At 51.2% G+C, this 16,386-nt stretch overlaps 1 protein-coding gene across 9 annotated transcripts in view; it reads left to right on the top strand.

The window, feature by feature from the left end:
* Positions 1–16,386, top strand: part of LOC144158922 (uncharacterized) — a 233,401-nt gene that overhangs the window by 150,977 nt on the left and 66,038 nt on the right. The window contains exon 1 of one of the 9 annotated variants that reach the window (XM_077690118.1): positions 6,961–7,021. The exons of the other annotated variants lie outside the window; for them this stretch is intronic. The gene's annotated coding sequence lies outside the window, so the exon portion shown is untranslated. Of the gene's footprint in view, positions 1–6,960; positions 7,022–16,386 lie in introns of those variants that run through there. 9 annotated transcript variants of the gene reach the window in all.

Here is a 16,386-nt window from a genome sequence, read left to right as displayed (position 1 = left end):
CCTTTCGAGTATAATTAAGGCTTACATGCTCGACTTTATGTTTACTTGAGGAAGCACAATCTTCAGAAAAAGAATGTAAGGCAACAAATAGTTATCCTTCCTCCCAGTGTCCTAGAGGCAACACAAAAGACATAAGTCAGTCTTTTGACTTCATTTTGCCTTCAGTACACACATAAGCAACAGCATTATGGCACACAGAAGAATTAAGACAGCAAATTCAAGTTCTATCTTACAGCCTTTGTCCTAGAGGCAACACAGGGGAAACAGGCCAAAGTCTTTTGACTTCATTTTGCCTTGAGTACACACATGGGCAATAGCATTGCGGAACTCAGAAAGAGAAGAAAGCAAGTCATTTTTAAAGTTTTATACCTCTCATCCGAAATAAAATCTTCGTATAGAAATTTAAACTCTGTCTTTACTATAGTACATATAAAGGTAAAACATCATGGCTGTTTATCCGGCAGTCTATAAAAAGTACACAGCCTGCTTATGTCCTAGAGGTAACACAAAGGAAAAGTCAAAAGAAAGGCCACACAGTCAACATGCAGGAGACACAAAGTAAACAGAAAGGAAAAGTTCATTTTCATAAGGGCGCGCTTTCTTTCTTTTGCTTCTTACTCGGGCGGGGAAATGTAAATAGGAGCGAAACCGGAGTGCTGCGGGCTCGGCTCGCTCGTATATGCGCCGCCAGGCTGCGCTGCCCGTCTCGCGCGCGCAGAGGTAGAATCCGGGTCGCCGGGTCGTGTTTGGTGTCGCCGCCCGTGTACTGCAGTGTTGTGCATGCGCGCGCGTGCGTGTGTACGTATTGTACGCGATGCGCGTGGGGGCTTCGCTGGGCGCGCGCCTCGCGTTAGCGACCAACGGCGATGACGATGTGTGTGTGTGCGCCTTTGCTTTTGGCGCTGACCCCGATTGAAAAAGGATCCGTATCGCCCGCGAGCGAACGAGCTCTCTTCTATGTGCCGATAGTGCGGGGGTTGCGGATGTATTATACGGACGACGTAGGTTTTCTTTGGAACAAAGGGGTAAAAAAGACGTGTTTTGAAACCCGTTTTAGCACTATGCATTACCTTCGCCGGTGTTTGCGGTAGTGTGGTGTTGAGGTTGAGGCAGCCCCCTTTCCCCACTCCCTGCTCCAGGTGACAGGGAGATCCTTTGAATGAGTAATCCGGTATATATATATATATATATATATATATATATATATATATATATATATATATATATATATATATATATATATATATATATATATATATATATAGCAGTGGTCCTCAGTGGAGGACCTCTGAGACGCAGCACGGGTTTCAACGCGCTCGACCGCCATCCGTCGCGGTCACACTCCACATAGCTCCGTTCTCCTCCCTACTCTAGGGGGACCGCCTCCTTCGCCTGGCCGCTGTCAGCTCCTTGCGCGCGCTCGTGTTCTCAGGTGTCGGGGGCGCACAACGCTACGCATTAGTGAAGCCCGAGAATGGAGCTTCAAATGGCCGTCGCAGAACTCTCGTGCTCCAAGGAAGCCGCTCTCGGAGACAGTTGTTTCTGAGACAAGTGCCCTCGGCGGTTGAAGAAGCACCCGATGAAGAGAGACGAACAAACCAAACGAGAGCCCCCACACAGTTGGTTAAAACTATCGGGCGAAATTCCACCTCTTCAGGGCCTCGCCGGACTCCCGCCGAAACGTGGGCCAACAAAGAGGCTTTTTTGAAGCGTACACGTTTTGCACGCGCGCAACGCGTCGGTGTGCGCGGGTTCCTTCGCTGCCCATCGTTGCCTTATTCCTGGAACAGGGCGGGGCGGTGATTTGCGACGTATATCCGAGAAACAAATGAAAGAGAACGATAACGGCGGTGATGTTGCTAAGTAAAGAGCGAAACAGATCGCCGTTGTCCGGAGGCCGAGCGCGTATATGAGCTGCAGAGCGCGCACGTTGTCCATACACGAGAGGCTATCAACGGCGTGGCCCGGATTGTAGTATAATACGAGCGCTGAAGTGGCGCATGTGTGAGAGTGAGCGAGAGAGAGAGAGAGAGAAATAATATTGCGATTGGGGGAGAGGAGAAGGAGTGAGAGGGGCCCAGTGGGAGGGTAAATATGACAGTCGAAGAGAGAGAGGGGAGAGGTGAGCGGGTCATCTTTGAGAGTTCACCCGGTCCTCCCGCGACCCCTCCTCCCCGGAGCCAGCCGGCCTCGCCGGGAAGGGCATGGCACACAGTGTGCGGCAGTAAGTCGCCACTGACGACTCTGGCATACAAATTTCGTGGCAAAGGTCAATAAACCGGGCCTTCCCTCTCTCCCCATATCTCTCTTCTTTCGCTCTCTTCCTCCGCGCGAGTAGTCTATGGTTTCCGTTTCTGAGACGCTTTCCCCCGAGGCTTTTCATCCTCTCTTGCCCCCACGTTTCTGCTTACCTGCACCGTCTTTTTGATCATTTTTTTTTACAGTCCGCATCTTCTCATCTGCCCCTTCTTGGTGCAGTTTTCGCCTCGTTGACTGTATTTGCATTGCGTGCAAGTGTTGCGAGGAATTGGGGATTTTGATGGGGGAGGGGGTTCTCCGTGAAAGGGCAAACGTCAGGATTTGAAGAGTGTGGAAAGGGAGTGGGGGAGGGTGAGGGTATTCGGGGGTTATGTGCGTGGAAATAAACTTCACTGGGTTCATTGGAGATGCGCTGGAGTGTGGAGGTCGTACGTTTGTTGGGTCATCATTTGTTTTCTTTCTGGCCTTGTGCGCGTTTTGTAACAGTATCTGCATTTGAAACGGCGCCGATGTGAACGCCGGAAAGAGAAAAAAATACTAATGCCACTCTCCTTATGGCTGAGCTGAACAGATCGTTCTTTGTGACAGCCGGAGTTAGTTTAGCGGGGGCTTCAAAGCGAGCCGCTTCGTTCTACTCGAAGGGGGAAACGTTTTTTTTCTTGTTCTTTTTTCTTTAGGGGGGGGGGGGGGATATATTCTTGTTGGATTTCCAGCGCAACCAAACCAGAATTAGGAAGTGATACGTCCGCTGTTGGCTGGCGCGTTATTGTCCAGGTGTAGAGTCAGCGCTTTTGGGATCGAATTTTTATTTTCACGAAGTTACACCTGCCAAGCGAAGGGGGGGGGGGGGGGGTTGTTGCGTACAATAATACGGCACTTTCTCCCGAGAATTTTAATTGCGCGAGAGTTCTGTACCATTCTAGGAACGCGAGTCAATTGAAAAGCCTGAATTGCGTAGCGAAAAAGGCGAACAATTCGCCAGGAGCCGTGGTAGACGTGTTTCCAGAAGTGTGTCGGAAGTTCACCAGGTGGCAGCATCGTGCACGTGCTGGAACACCGGCGCAGGAAGAGTGTAATGCTGTATTCGGGTGGTCGTTTTAGAGCGCTCTAGAGCACTCCGAAAAGCGACTCCGTGTTCGGGTGGTCGAAATCGAGCGCTCGACGTATGTTCGGTTGGTCGTCTCAGAGCGTCGTACTCCACTCCGAGCACCTCCGACTGCTCTGACTCCGAAGTTGGAGTGCCGCCGAAATCCGGAGGCGATTGGGTCACGTGACCCCGGCCGCCGCGGCTCGCCTCTGGCTCGCCCCGCTCGCCTGCCCAGTCGGTGGCGTTCGCTGAATCCTCCCTTTCTGTGCTGAGGCCTCGATAGCGGTTAGTTGTGGGAGTGTTTCGACGATTTTGCTTCTCGTGCTATTCTCCGCATCATGTCGAAACGGAGACGCCTGTTGAGTGTAGGGGAGCCGTCTCCGCTACTTCTGCAGCTCGAAATCGACGCCGAGGAGGACAGCAGCAGACGACGACGACTCGCACGTTTACGCTGCGAAGTTCGCCGAACTGTTCGCCGAACCACTTCCAGTGTTCAAAGTGCAGGAATACGTTCGCAAGGTTGTGCACACCTATTCTTACCTTCAATCATTGCGAATAACAGACGCTCGGCTGATGTCGGGGAACTTTGGCTTGGAGCTAACGCGTCCGATACGGAGGCCGCCATTTGTTGAGACACCTTGGCCGGCCTGGCTTTGCAGTTGCCGTTTTGGCCGCGCCGCGGCGCCACGGTCGCGTGCTACTCCAAGATCGGGTACGCGTTCGGTTGGGGAGCGGTGACTCTTGCTCGGATTGGGGGAAGCGGCGCATCGGCGTACTCCGAGTCGGAGTATCAGAGCGACCACCCGAATACAGCATAAGAATGGCCGTCTATAACGGCGCACGACGGGGGATCAAAGGATTGTGCGGTTGTCACCTTGTCCGGAATGCCCGGTTCCGTTATCTTCCTCACTGGCCTCCTCCCTAGTTGCTTGCTCCAACATATCTCAGTCATCCTTCTCGAGACTACGTCGTCGGGGTTCGTGACCCGCACAGCCTTCCCGGATGTTCCCTCCGACCCGATTTCTCCGCGACCCTTCGCCCGGTGGTGATATCCTTATTTCGTTCGGTCTCCTTCCTCTTGGGTTTCTCCAGGAAGGACGTTTTCGGTTGCTGTTCGGCGGCGCTGGTGGTAGCGCTGTCTTGATGAATTTATGCCTGTCAAGTTGGCGAAAGCATCTTTCCTCCTCTCCAGCTATCATCATCGTCGTAATCATCGTAACGGCGTTGCAGGGTGTATTCGCCGTTCGCACAGATTGGCTGGCGGACGTCGGTCGTCTCTGTACTACGTCGTCCGGATTCCTGTGCGGCCTCTACGGCGAGTGCTTCCGTTGCTTCCCTCCACGTCTAGCGTAAATCGGGTTCGATTCCCGGCCGCGGCGGCCGCTTTTCAGGTGGAGGCGAAAAGAAAAAAACGCCCGTGTGTACGAGATTTCGGCGCACGTTAAAGATCCCCAGGTGGTCAAAATTAATCCGGAGCCCTCCACTACGGCGCGCCTCATCGTCTGCGTTGCGTCGGCGCGTTAAACCCCTACAATCAATCAATTAGCGTAAATCTGTTAGTCCCGTTCCTTGAGGTATCCTACCTTCATTGTGGCATCCTTCTCCCCGTACCGTAATTTCGCGCGTATAACCCGCATCAAAAATGCGAAAATTTCAGGAGTGAAGTCGAGGTGCGGATTCTATGCGAGGTATTTCCTTTGGCGCAGCTTCACCGCAATGCGGGTTGGGCCGTGATGCCCCTACAGCAGTAGTAGCGACTAAGCCACTGTTTTATCCCACTGACAGTGCTTATTTTGCACACACAGCTCAACAATATACCAACCTGAAAAAATGTGTGCAGCAAGTAATCTAGTTACGTAGTCAGCTAAGTTATTTTGCATAAACAAATGTCGAATGTTGCTTGAGCAGTAGCTTTGTTCCATCCTTTTATGTATAAAATATGCAGGCAGTACGGGGGGATATTTTTTTTATTCGTCGATGGAAAGGGGGGGGGGGGGGGTGAGGGTTATTTGCAGGGGCTGGTTATACGCGCGAAAATGCGGTGTTTTAAGAAGTCGAGGGGCCTCCTTGGTTGCCAAACTACCGGCATTGAACTTCGTGCCTGTCGCGCTCAGCGTGGGCTTTACACGCGCGACGATGTCTTCGAGCTGTCCCGTGCTGTTGCCAGGTCCGTTGGCGTTGATGTTCTTCCCATATTGCCGAGTCCGCGCTTGCAGCGGAGGCCGTATACGCGGAATCGATTGGTTATAAAAACTTGGGCTCGCAATATGTTGACTCCCTATCCCCAATACTGCGATGGTCCATGCCGCTCTCGGTTATAACGAGCGAGCGTTCGTTATATGCGAGCGAGGCTGCCGTAATAGCCGACTCGACGTATATGGGCGCTGACTTGGGAGAATAAAGTTTTTATAGCGGCCGTAAATGCTTAGCGCTGAGGACAGCAGTTGAAATGGGGAGTACTATAGAAAGTGAGGAGTGAAGTATACTCTTGTTGTGGATAGCGGGCGTGGTGAAGGTCTCCTCCCTCACGTTTTCGTGTGTTTAGTTCCTTCCTGCTGCCGACGGTGACCATGCGATTTTGTGACTGCTTGTGACCGCTGTATGTCTGCAGAATAGGGCGCTTAGGATTAGAGCAAAGAGCGGATTCGTTTTCCATCCGTACAGTTGTGCACGTTAAGATCGGTCGGCTTGGCGTGCCTATTTTGACGCTCGTACGGTACCATTTATCTGCAGTGGGCGGCTAATTGCTTCGACATTTTCCTTCGGTCGTGTGCCGGTGACGCTGATCATGTTTTGTTGTCGTTTGACATCTGTGTGTGTGTTATTTTAGGGGCTGGGGCTGTTGGCGTCTCCTGTAGTCGTCGCAACCCTCGTCTCATGTAGTTACGGTGCCAAAACACCGGCACACTCGTTTACGGCTCGCGCTGAAACGCTTCGTAACCCGCACTAAAAAAAAAAAAGCACACCGGCACACTCGCTTACGCTTCGCGGTAGAACGCTTCTTGCTTCAAAAATACACTTATACACTGCATGCTTCGCCTCTCCCCAGGTTTCACGTTAGTGGAGATGGCCCGGGATTTTTTTTTCTTCAGGTTCAGGTTTGCCTGTCATGACTTACTAGGCAGAGTTGGTGCCCTATGTTGGTTCAAAGTCTTGTTTGGTCTGGGTTGGCCTAAGTCTGTGCAGGTTCTTCGTCTTCCTTGCGCCGGCCGGCTGGTGGGTGTTGTTGAATGTAGAAGGAAACCTTGGGCATTAAAAGACCCCCCGTCTTCTCCCCGAGACAACACCGCATTCTTCGCTGTGTAAGGGACGCAAACTTACGAGAAAATGTATTCCGGAGTTTTTTTTTTTCTGAAGCACAGTTTAGCGCAAAAGTGAAGAATTGACAGGTGAATATGGCGGTAGAGGCGGGTCGCCGTTATACGCACAAAACTGGTGCCGATTTGCGGAATCAGGAAGAGGGTTTTTTTTTTTTTTTTCCTTTAAGCGAAACTGATGAACCAACTGGCCTTGCGGAGCTGTAAAGTTAAGGGACGCATCTGGTTTCTTTTAACTCGCTCGAAAGACGACTCGCCGCCCACGTCTAGTTGTGTTATCTGGACGGGCCGAGAAGCTCTGGTGGGAGTCGAAAACAACTCCGCCGTCCTGTCTTAACTGGACGTCACCAAGGGCAGGGTGAGTGAAAACCAATGACACCTGCTTTTTCAGGTTCAAGGTATACTTGTTTAGTTTTTCGGACTGCTTATTAGCTAACCTGCTTCCACTACGGCGCTCCTCTTACCCCAGGTGTGCGCTTGGCGTGCGCAGCGCTCCCGTCCCCCACAATTTTAATTTTTGTATTGACTGCCTGGCTCAGTGTGCAGTTTTTAGCGAAAGCAGAGATTCCTCTGCACAAAGGGGAGGCTGTACAAACAAGAACGCGTGCGTGTACTTTAATATTTCGGCGCTCTCGATTAATTCCCCGAGAGGTAAAAATTAATCGGTATCTATTAATCCGGTATAAATTACCCGGGATGAATTAATGAATCTCTTCATCGGCGTGCGAATGTGTACCTTGCAAATTTTATCCTCGTCTCTTCCCTTTTTTATCCGACCTCTGTTGCTTTCTTCTCATGCCCTTGCGTCGCGTCGTTATATTAATAGTTTCACGTAAGCGCACAAATATTTGTGTTCCGAAAAAAAAAAATTCAGACGCATGAATTCCGGTCGGAACAAAAAAAAAAGAACAAAGCTGCGTTGTCCTTCAGGTGTTTCCTTGGAGCAGCGGGAGTTGAGGGCGGATTTCGCGCTTAATTGATTGTCGGCTCACCTTTATAGGCCACGCATACGTTGTCGGGAGGCACGGCCTAAGCTTGCCTGCATATCTCCGAGGCCTTTTTTTTTCTCGCGTACATCGCATGCGACCTGCGACTTTCCGAACCTGTCAGCAGCGGTGAACAGGTCCTCGTTATAATTTCTCGTAGGCGAGGCAGTGGGGCGAATTGCCGCAGTTCTGTGCCGTCGCCTGTCGCATCGAGACGTTTGTTTCGACCGCTATGCGCGGCTTTCACTTCGGTTGAACGTGCGCACTCGACAATCCCGGTGATCGCTCTTGGGCCGCGGCTGCTGCGACGGGCGAAGCCGTCGGGAGAGAAGTTAGCGTCTTCGCTATTTCTTTTTACGCTCGCGCCATTTATGCGCTTCGCTGTGGAGAATACTGACTGACTTGTTCTAGGAAGAAAACTGGACTGGCTGTTTGCGCGTACAATAGTGGTGGAGAGAAATATGCGAGCGCGTGTATACGGGAACTGGAAAAAGCATGGAGGGAGGATGCCGTTTTGTGGACGCGAGAGTAATGGCGCGGCCAGGGCGTATTAACGAAATGCATTAACTGCATTTAACCAAGCATGGAGGTAGGTTGCGGTTTGTGAACGCGAGAGTAATGGCGCGGCCAGGGCGTATTAACGAAATGCATATTAACCGCATTTAACCATTTATGCTCAACAAATGCATTATTTTGACCTCCTTGGGTTTCCGGAAAAGTGACCATAGCTTTTCCCAAGTTCGCCTTCCGTGCTTAATATTATCGAGTTCCTACGTACCTACTATCCATGATTGTGCAACAGGCAGTATTGACTCATTCGGAATGACCTATTAAACAATATTGACTTATTAAAAATGGAAGCAACATTTCACTCTCGCACGGACGGGCAGACGGATCGAATCGGATGGGACAGGATGGGACCGGATCGGATGGAAGGACGGACGGAAACGCGTTGGCGTGCCCCGTCATATTTCATACCTCACGTTAAGTGCGCACTTTGATGACGACCGCTAGTGTGTTTGATGGCCAACCTTTGCTACACGTATACAGGGTGTTTCAGCTAACTTTAGGCAGAGCTTAAAAATATGCCGATGCTCTCTAAGACGACGCGACCAAATGCATGTCGCTAACTTTTGTACGCGTAGTGCGTCACGCTATTTTTTGTATTTTGCTTAATTGCATCATTAGTCAATTTTAATTGGCCGAATTCCGAACCAACGAAGCTACAGGCAAAGATTCCAATGAGAAGTTGCAGAGTGGCTTGCAAAACGGCCTAATTAACAGATGCTGAAAATGCCCGCGAAATAAAAAAAAGGCAGCATCTCCACTCCGTGGATCATGGCGAGGGTGCGGAGCACGGGGACTCGAAATGACATCCAAGCTGCGCCCCGAGTGACATCCGATTTGCGCCCGGACTGTCATTTGATTTGAGCCGTGAGTTGCATCTTGATTATTCCCTAAATGAAACTGCAACTCACGGCTCAAATCGAATTTCGCTTGATTTTCGCGTGATGGTATGGACGCGGACGGACAGTGGGAGGTCGTTCTACTCCGCACCGTTACAGGCGAGGGAGTAAGCCGTTTGACTCTCGGGTGCTAGCTCAGGGTCGTAGCCCAATGGGTAAGACGACTGACACTAACTCTGTCTGGTCTACCAGGCGCAGGCTCGAATCCTGCCGGTGCCTGTTGGGGTTTTTGTGATTGTAAATGCTATGCGCACGGACGCGGACGGACATTGTGCGGTCCCACGGCACTCCGCACCTAAAAAAAAACACCCCGTGACATGCCGGCTTGCGCGTCTTGATTGCAGTGCTCCCAAGCGTTCCTCGCACAAACAACCGAAGGCGCGCTGCCGCTTTTAAAAGGCGTCAGGGCAGCGACGGCGGTGTTGGCCGTGCCGTTAACGCCAGCGATGTGCTTCTCCCTCGACGGTTTGTCATAGCGTGTGGGCATATATTATCCTATTCCTAAATCCTTTCCATTAAGGAATAGAATAATACATAATAGAATAACGCGCCGTCGTTATTCTCACTGCTCTCGCGCAGCACCGAACTGCCCTGCCGAGAGACTCTGCCCACAACGGGTTCGAGAGCGAGCCACGACTCTCGCCGCGAGTGTACGTTGTCCGTCACTTCACATGGAAGCGATACATTTCATAGTACAGCGGTTTATTACGCGGGAAACCACGATACAAACGCTACACTGCACTACGCACCTAGCCCCGGGGGCATACAGCCGTCAGCGTGTGCCCAGTCCGTAGTCGGGCAGCAGTTAGCGTCCGCCGGCGTTGGCCGGCCGCAACGCTCGCTGACGTAGGGGCCGCTACACATTTGGGGGCCGCTACACTCTTTGTGGCCGCTACACATTTCAAGCCGCTGGACTCGATCGGGCGGCATCGGCGCTCGTCCGCTGACCGTAGACGGCGCAAGCCGTCACATCGCGGACGCGGGGGCAACCCACCAAGAAGTGGAATATGCCCGCGGAGACTCGCCGGGCATCCTAGATAAACGCACTGACGCAAATCGAGGCATGCGCTAATCGACACGGTGGGTGCCGTGACCCACGGAAGTGGGAAACAACGGCCAATGCAAGAACCGGCCAAAAGTGGCCGAAGGGCATTTACGTACCGTGCGATCGCTGCTCGTCCCAAGGGCGGTCTCCCCCGGGGAGTCTCCTGCGCGCATCCCCCGTCGCCTCGTAGGGAGAGGAGGGAAGCGCGCGAGGATCGCCCTCGCCCCACCAAGGAGAAGGACGTCGCTAGCGCCTCCTCGCCCCGATATGAGGGGCTTGGCCCCCACAAGCGATAAGCAGGCTCAGCGGTTATCGCTTGTGCTGCCCGAAGCAAAGGGTTCGCCATATGCCCAGTCACTTTTAGATGCGAAGCAGCTTATGGTCGCGCCTGTTCCCTCCGCCGTTGTGCGGCGTCCACACCCCCACTGCGCATGCGCGTGCTCCTCCCCCTCCTCTCCTTGTCTCATCTCTCCTCTCCGGAATTCATCCTCTCTTCTCCGGGATTGCGCAACGAATGGCAACACCTGCGGCTCCGCGCGCGTTAATGCGAAGCAGCTTAGGGTTAGAGGCGCGACGGTAGCAGCTGCATACTCCGCTCGGGGCGCCACTGTAGCTCCGCGGTATAAATGACGCGCGCGTGCGTTCCGCTCCCCTCATTCTCCTCCTTCAGCGCCGCCGGTAACGCCACCTGCAACGTCAACGCCAGTGTCAGCGCCGCGGAGAAGAGGGCTCGAGCCGCTGCCAGAAACGGCAGCGGCGACAGGCCGATCCCGAACTTCGGGCTCGCGAAGCCGAAAGGAAACGTCACGAAATGGGAACTTGCGTTGACCCCATGGCTGCTTCGCATACTACTCAGGGTTCCCCTACGGGAAGATGGTGATTTTTTTTAAGCGGCCGTGTTTTCAAGTGCGGCGTGTACTTGCTGCCGTTTCACTGGAGGAATACACACGCGTTCTGACGCCATTGTAAAACTAATTTCGTATTTTTTTTTCAAACTTTGTCGTCTGGAAGTTCCCTTTTCTAAAACGATGTTGTTTGTGTAACTGTGGCAGCTTTCTTCCGAAACGTTACAATAAATCACCCCGCGTAAAGCCGCTGGTATGCGCAAGGACACCGAGACGAAGACAGCGCCGGTAAAACACTGCAAGGCTACAAATCCTGCCATCCGCTACAGCACCAAAACCGAGCCTGCAGACATTTGCATTGCAAACTCAGCCACCCAAGCCAAGCCAATCCAAGCCGCAGCGTGTGAACACAAGCAGTCGTCGATCACGTTTATCCCCCGTTCGGAGCGAGCGAATGCCGATCGTTAAACGAGTTTACCGCTCCGCTCAGCGTTCGCGCAGACGGATAGACCAGTCGGAGTGTGGCACATAGTTATAACGCACTACGAGCCGTTGTTTCTCTGTATTACAACTATACGACTAACAAGCGACGTAATCGGGCGCGCACGCGCGCTCGTAAACTACCACCCGTCGCGCGGGCCAGGGCCGGCCGCTTGTTTAAGTGCCGGAAACGGACGCGTAGTTAAGACGAGTTGGCCGTCGGTACTTTTTTCCTCGCGTTTGTTCACCGGGCTGGTTTGGCTTGTTTACGCAGAACGATGGACGTCAAGGCAGTGGTTAACCTCAAAAGGCGTCGTTATTCCGAGTGGCGTTTCTTTTCTCTCTCCCTCTCCCTCTCCTTCTCTCTTATTATGTACCCCTTCCCTACGCTGTCTGACCTTTTCATTCTCGTTGCGTGTGGTTCGATCAGAGCGGAACCGGCGAGGCCTGTTGGCTGAGCGGCGTGGAGGGACCTGAAAAAGAGTTTGATCTTAGGTTGCGTGCGCGAACGCCGCGGCCAGTGCACGTCCGCAACGAATATCCGGTGTTATACGTCGCTCGCAATTGGAATTCGCGAAGGCAGTTGGCCCCTGTTGCAGCCTCGGGATCTTCGTCGCGAGTGCTGTCTGCCGAGTTGTCCGCTGGCAAGGTAAACAGAACAGAATGGCTGGACTTCGTCTCCTTTCCCTTGATGTTGTTGTGATTGTTTATGTGTTTGATCAAGCGTTTCGATGTTCCGGCCGGTTGGTGCGTGCGTGCGTGCGTGCGTGCGTGCCAGGAAAGCTAGCAAAATTACTCTCAAAGTGCCTCGGGACATTGAAGGTACCACTGGCCTGGAAAAATCTAACACATGTATATAGTTCAGATTGACAAGAACGGTGAGGACCAGTCAGCTTACTTTTTGTTGTATACAAGTGGTTTACAAAGATAGTAGTTAACCGCATAAGTGACACACTAGAATTCCAACAATCTAAGCAACAGGCTGGAATTGGGAAAGGCTTCTCAAACATGGATCACAGTCATTCCGCAAGCCTGATAGCGAAAAAAAGAATGTAATAAACCTTCCTACCTTTAGACTATGAAGACGCCTTTCATTAGATAGAATCCGCTGCAGGCAGTGATGGAAGCATTGAGAAAGCAGACAGTAGAGGAGGCGTGCGTAGTGCTCTTGGAGGACATCTTTAATGAGTGTACTTGGTCTACTGGCAACTTAACACTTCATAAAAATGATTGGAAGTTTCCCATAGGGAAGGGCAGGATTTCACCGAAATTATTCACAGCATGTCACTTAAAGGGGCCATGAAGACAAAAAAAAAAAAAAATCCCGGGCCATCTCCACTAACGTGAAACCTGGGGTGGAGCGAAGCATGCAGTGTATAAGTGTATTCTTGGTACCTTGGCGTTTTGCCAACGGAGATGAAACCGTTGGCGGGTGGAGGTATACAGCTTCGCCGTTAAAGTCTCTTGTCTTTGAAGCACGAAGCGCTCCAGCGCGAGGCGTAGACGAGTGTCTCGGGTTTTTTTTAGTACGCGTTAAAATCTATAGCGCGAGGCGCGAAGGAGTTTTCCCGGTGTTTTTGTACTGTGACCACATGAGGCGATGATTACGACGACGACAGGAGACGCCAAAAGTTCCAGCTCCTAAGGGGCTTCTCCTCTTATATATATAAATAGGTTCGTTCAATTTGGAAGAACTAGCTATTGTTAACTTACTCAGGTCCATCTCAGCCTTATGAAAATGATGAAAAATGCGTTTATCTGAGTCAGTCTACGCAATGCAAACAAAAACAGAAGCTTGACAAATTCACTTCGGGGACCCTTTAAGAGAGCTTTGGTATCGCAGTTGTGCACGGTTTCCAAACCATGTCTTGACGTGCAAGATTTTGTTTGCGCTAGTTTGAGTAGTCGTGGAGAATTCCGTCTACTTGGCTGGCGCCATACGGGAAAGCTAGTCGCTTTGCATTCGATTCATCGGGTGGCCCCGAAAGTGTGAGTAGCTTGTCGCTCTCTTCGCATGCCGTTCAACAGATGGCGCAGTGACCATTAGCGCTGGGCCGCGTGAAGCCGACAGAAGGTTATTATAAAGCTCTAGTCAAAGTGCCAACGTTGGGGGCTGCAAAAATCTAACGCTGCGTTTACACAAAGCTAGCAAATGGTATCCCAAAGCTCTCCATGTTAATGTCTAGCACACCCCCTACGGCGGTCTTCGTATATCTAGGGTAATAGCTGCGGCGCGTGAGCGAATATGAACTTTTTTTAAAGCTTGTTTGAAACTACAACTGTCAGAAGATTTTGTTTTTTCAGAAAAAGAGTAATGAATTATACGTATGGCGTGTGTGTAGTATATATATATATATATATATATATATATATATATATATATATATATATATATATATATATATATATATATATATATATATATATATATATATATATCGCTTTATAGGTCGCTTAGTCGAGACAGGTCTTTATATTACCGTGGCCCCGACAGTGTAGTTCTGTACCTTCCTCGAAATGACACCGTATGTAGCGGGCTCGGAACTTCGACCGTTCCACAAGGTAAGGGGAAAGAAAGCCTAGCCTCGCACCCAGCTGACGCGGCGCGCGGGTCATGATGGCGCGGCCGGTTCCTTTCCTTGACGGCGCTGAGTTATTGTCAATACTTTCTGCATTAGTTTAATTAAAGGATTGCCAAGAGGTGGGCCAGATGGGAAGCTTGTACCTCGCACTTCGGCGCACAGCGTTTTCCTTTGCCAGTGTTTTTTTAAACTGAATTCCCTCTGCACCACCTGGTAACAGCGGAGAAAAGGGAAAATTGATTGACTGTATAGGGTTTAACGCGCCCACGCAACGCAGGCGCTGAGGCGCGCCGTAGTGGAGGGCTCCGGATTAATTTTGACTACCTGGGGATCTTTAAAGGGACACTGAAGTGAATTTGTCAAGCTCCCGTTTTTGCTTGCACTGCGTAGACTGGCTCAAATTAGCACACTTTTCATCGTTTTTACGATTGACAAATCGGTAATTATTTTACAAAGCGCGAAAGAAGAAAAACTACCATGCGCGGTTTGCGGCGGCTGCACCAACTAAAGCTGTGACGTTAGGAGGAGCGGGCACCGTGATTGGACGATGCCCAAGGTGAGCAACCAAACAAGTTTCGGTTTCGGTTTCGGTTCTGTAAAACACAACCGTTGGCGTTGTTGGATGGGCATTCTCAATAACTCAGTAATCATCGTACCGCGCTTCTGCCATGTTGTCAGCTGTAAAAATGCATAAGGTAAGCCTCCTAGGACGGCTTGGAATCGTAGCATTCACTAGCCGAAACCTACGCAGTGCATGAACGCCCTCCGCGTACCCGCAGACGCCCAAATGGCATGCGCTTTTCCCCCATATTTGGAGCTTGCCTCCCTCATGCCTGTATCGCAAAAAGCGCGTTCGCACCAGGCCAAGGGTCTGTTCATTCTGGCCTGTGCCCACTGCCTGCAAGCAGTCGGTGCTTATGGCAACAGCACGCCAACGAGAACTCGCAAGCGCGCCAGTGCCAGCCTGCGCGCGTTTTGTGAACTAGTTCGTGGAGCCATGAACGTTACGGCCCAAAAAAAGGTGAACTCAACATAGAAAACATCGGCGGAAAACGAAAAAGTTAACTGACAAAAAAAAAAAAAAAAGCACGTACCCGCGGGGATTCGAACTCCTGACTTGCAAAATACTTGCGGTGGCATATCTGGCGCCCCAAACCACTAGGCCACGGAGCGGGCTCCGCGGGCCTTGGTAATATAGGGTATATATTGTACAACCAGTTTACATTTTTATTTAGTTTTGGCATTTCAAGCAGCTTAGGTGACTATTTGTTGTATTGCGCTCGTGCAGTAAGCGTTGCCCGAGTTTCCACAATAGCTCACGTCTAGCAATTGCATTTCGTAGACGGAAAAGCGTTCGCAGATGCGTAGTCGTGCTGCTGGCCGCTGTGCTTGTTCGCCCAGCGCAAAAAAGTGCTTCCCGCACCCTAGTTTTACGCTGTGCGGTAAAAATATCAGTTGATTTTATTTCCTTAGTACCTATATTGACTTCGCTGACTCTTCTCCCGCCTTCAAGAGGCCTTATATTTTCCTACTGGCGTACCAGTCAGCGAAGCGTCGCATGTGCGCTTGTGTGAAGCGACCTTGACTTGGAGCTAGATACAGTGTACAAACTAACCAAGTAAAGAAAGGCAGATTCTACCATTCACAAACGTGTCCTGGCTTCGTTTCAACTGAGCGAACGAATTGCAACGACCCGTCGGCGGCCGGCGGACGAAACGCTGGGCCGACTGACTGTCTGAAGGCAGGGGAGCCGTGCAGTAGCGCTGGTAGCGCAGCCAATTGCGAGCTCGGCTCCTCTCGACGTCACACGAAAACGCCGCAGAAAATGGGCGAGCGTAAAGAGAGGAGGACAGCATTTTCAAATTAATTTTTCTACTAAATAAAATCGCGTAAACGCGCCCAGAGTGGTCGAAACATGGCCTGGGGACTTCGGACTACAATTTGCGCAAGTAATCCCGCAATGTTTACATATCACTTCAGTGTCCCTTTAACGTGCGCCGAAATCTCGAACACACGGGCGTTTTTGCTTTTCGCCTCCATCAGAAAAGCGGCCGCCGCGGCCGGGAATCGAACCCACATCCTAAAAAAAAGGGGAAAATTAAATGGGCTCTCTGGGGCTGGGAGAGCGACAGTCCTTTACTGCAAGTTGGCTTTGCAACGTGGGGGAGAGGAGTTAGTAGAAGTTCGATCCGTTTATCCCTGCCGAAAAGACGTGGTGTTTTGTTTACCGAGTCCTGTTTTCGCCGTAACTGCATCATATTTCGTGATCACGCGTCATGCTAGCACGTATCCTCTTCCGGCAACTCGAATGCCTCCTCG

This window comes from Haemaphysalis longicornis, unplaced genomic scaffold (assembly GCF_048455015.1).
Source record: "Haemaphysalis longicornis isolate Haplotype H1 unplaced genomic scaffold, Haemaphysalis longicornis Haplotype H1 scaffold_10, whole genome shotgun sequence".
In the NCBI taxonomy this organism is placed as follows: Eukaryota; Metazoa; Arthropoda; class Arachnida; order Ixodida; family Ixodidae; genus Haemaphysalis; species Haemaphysalis longicornis.
This window is presented reverse-complemented; position numbering and strand designations above follow the sequence as displayed.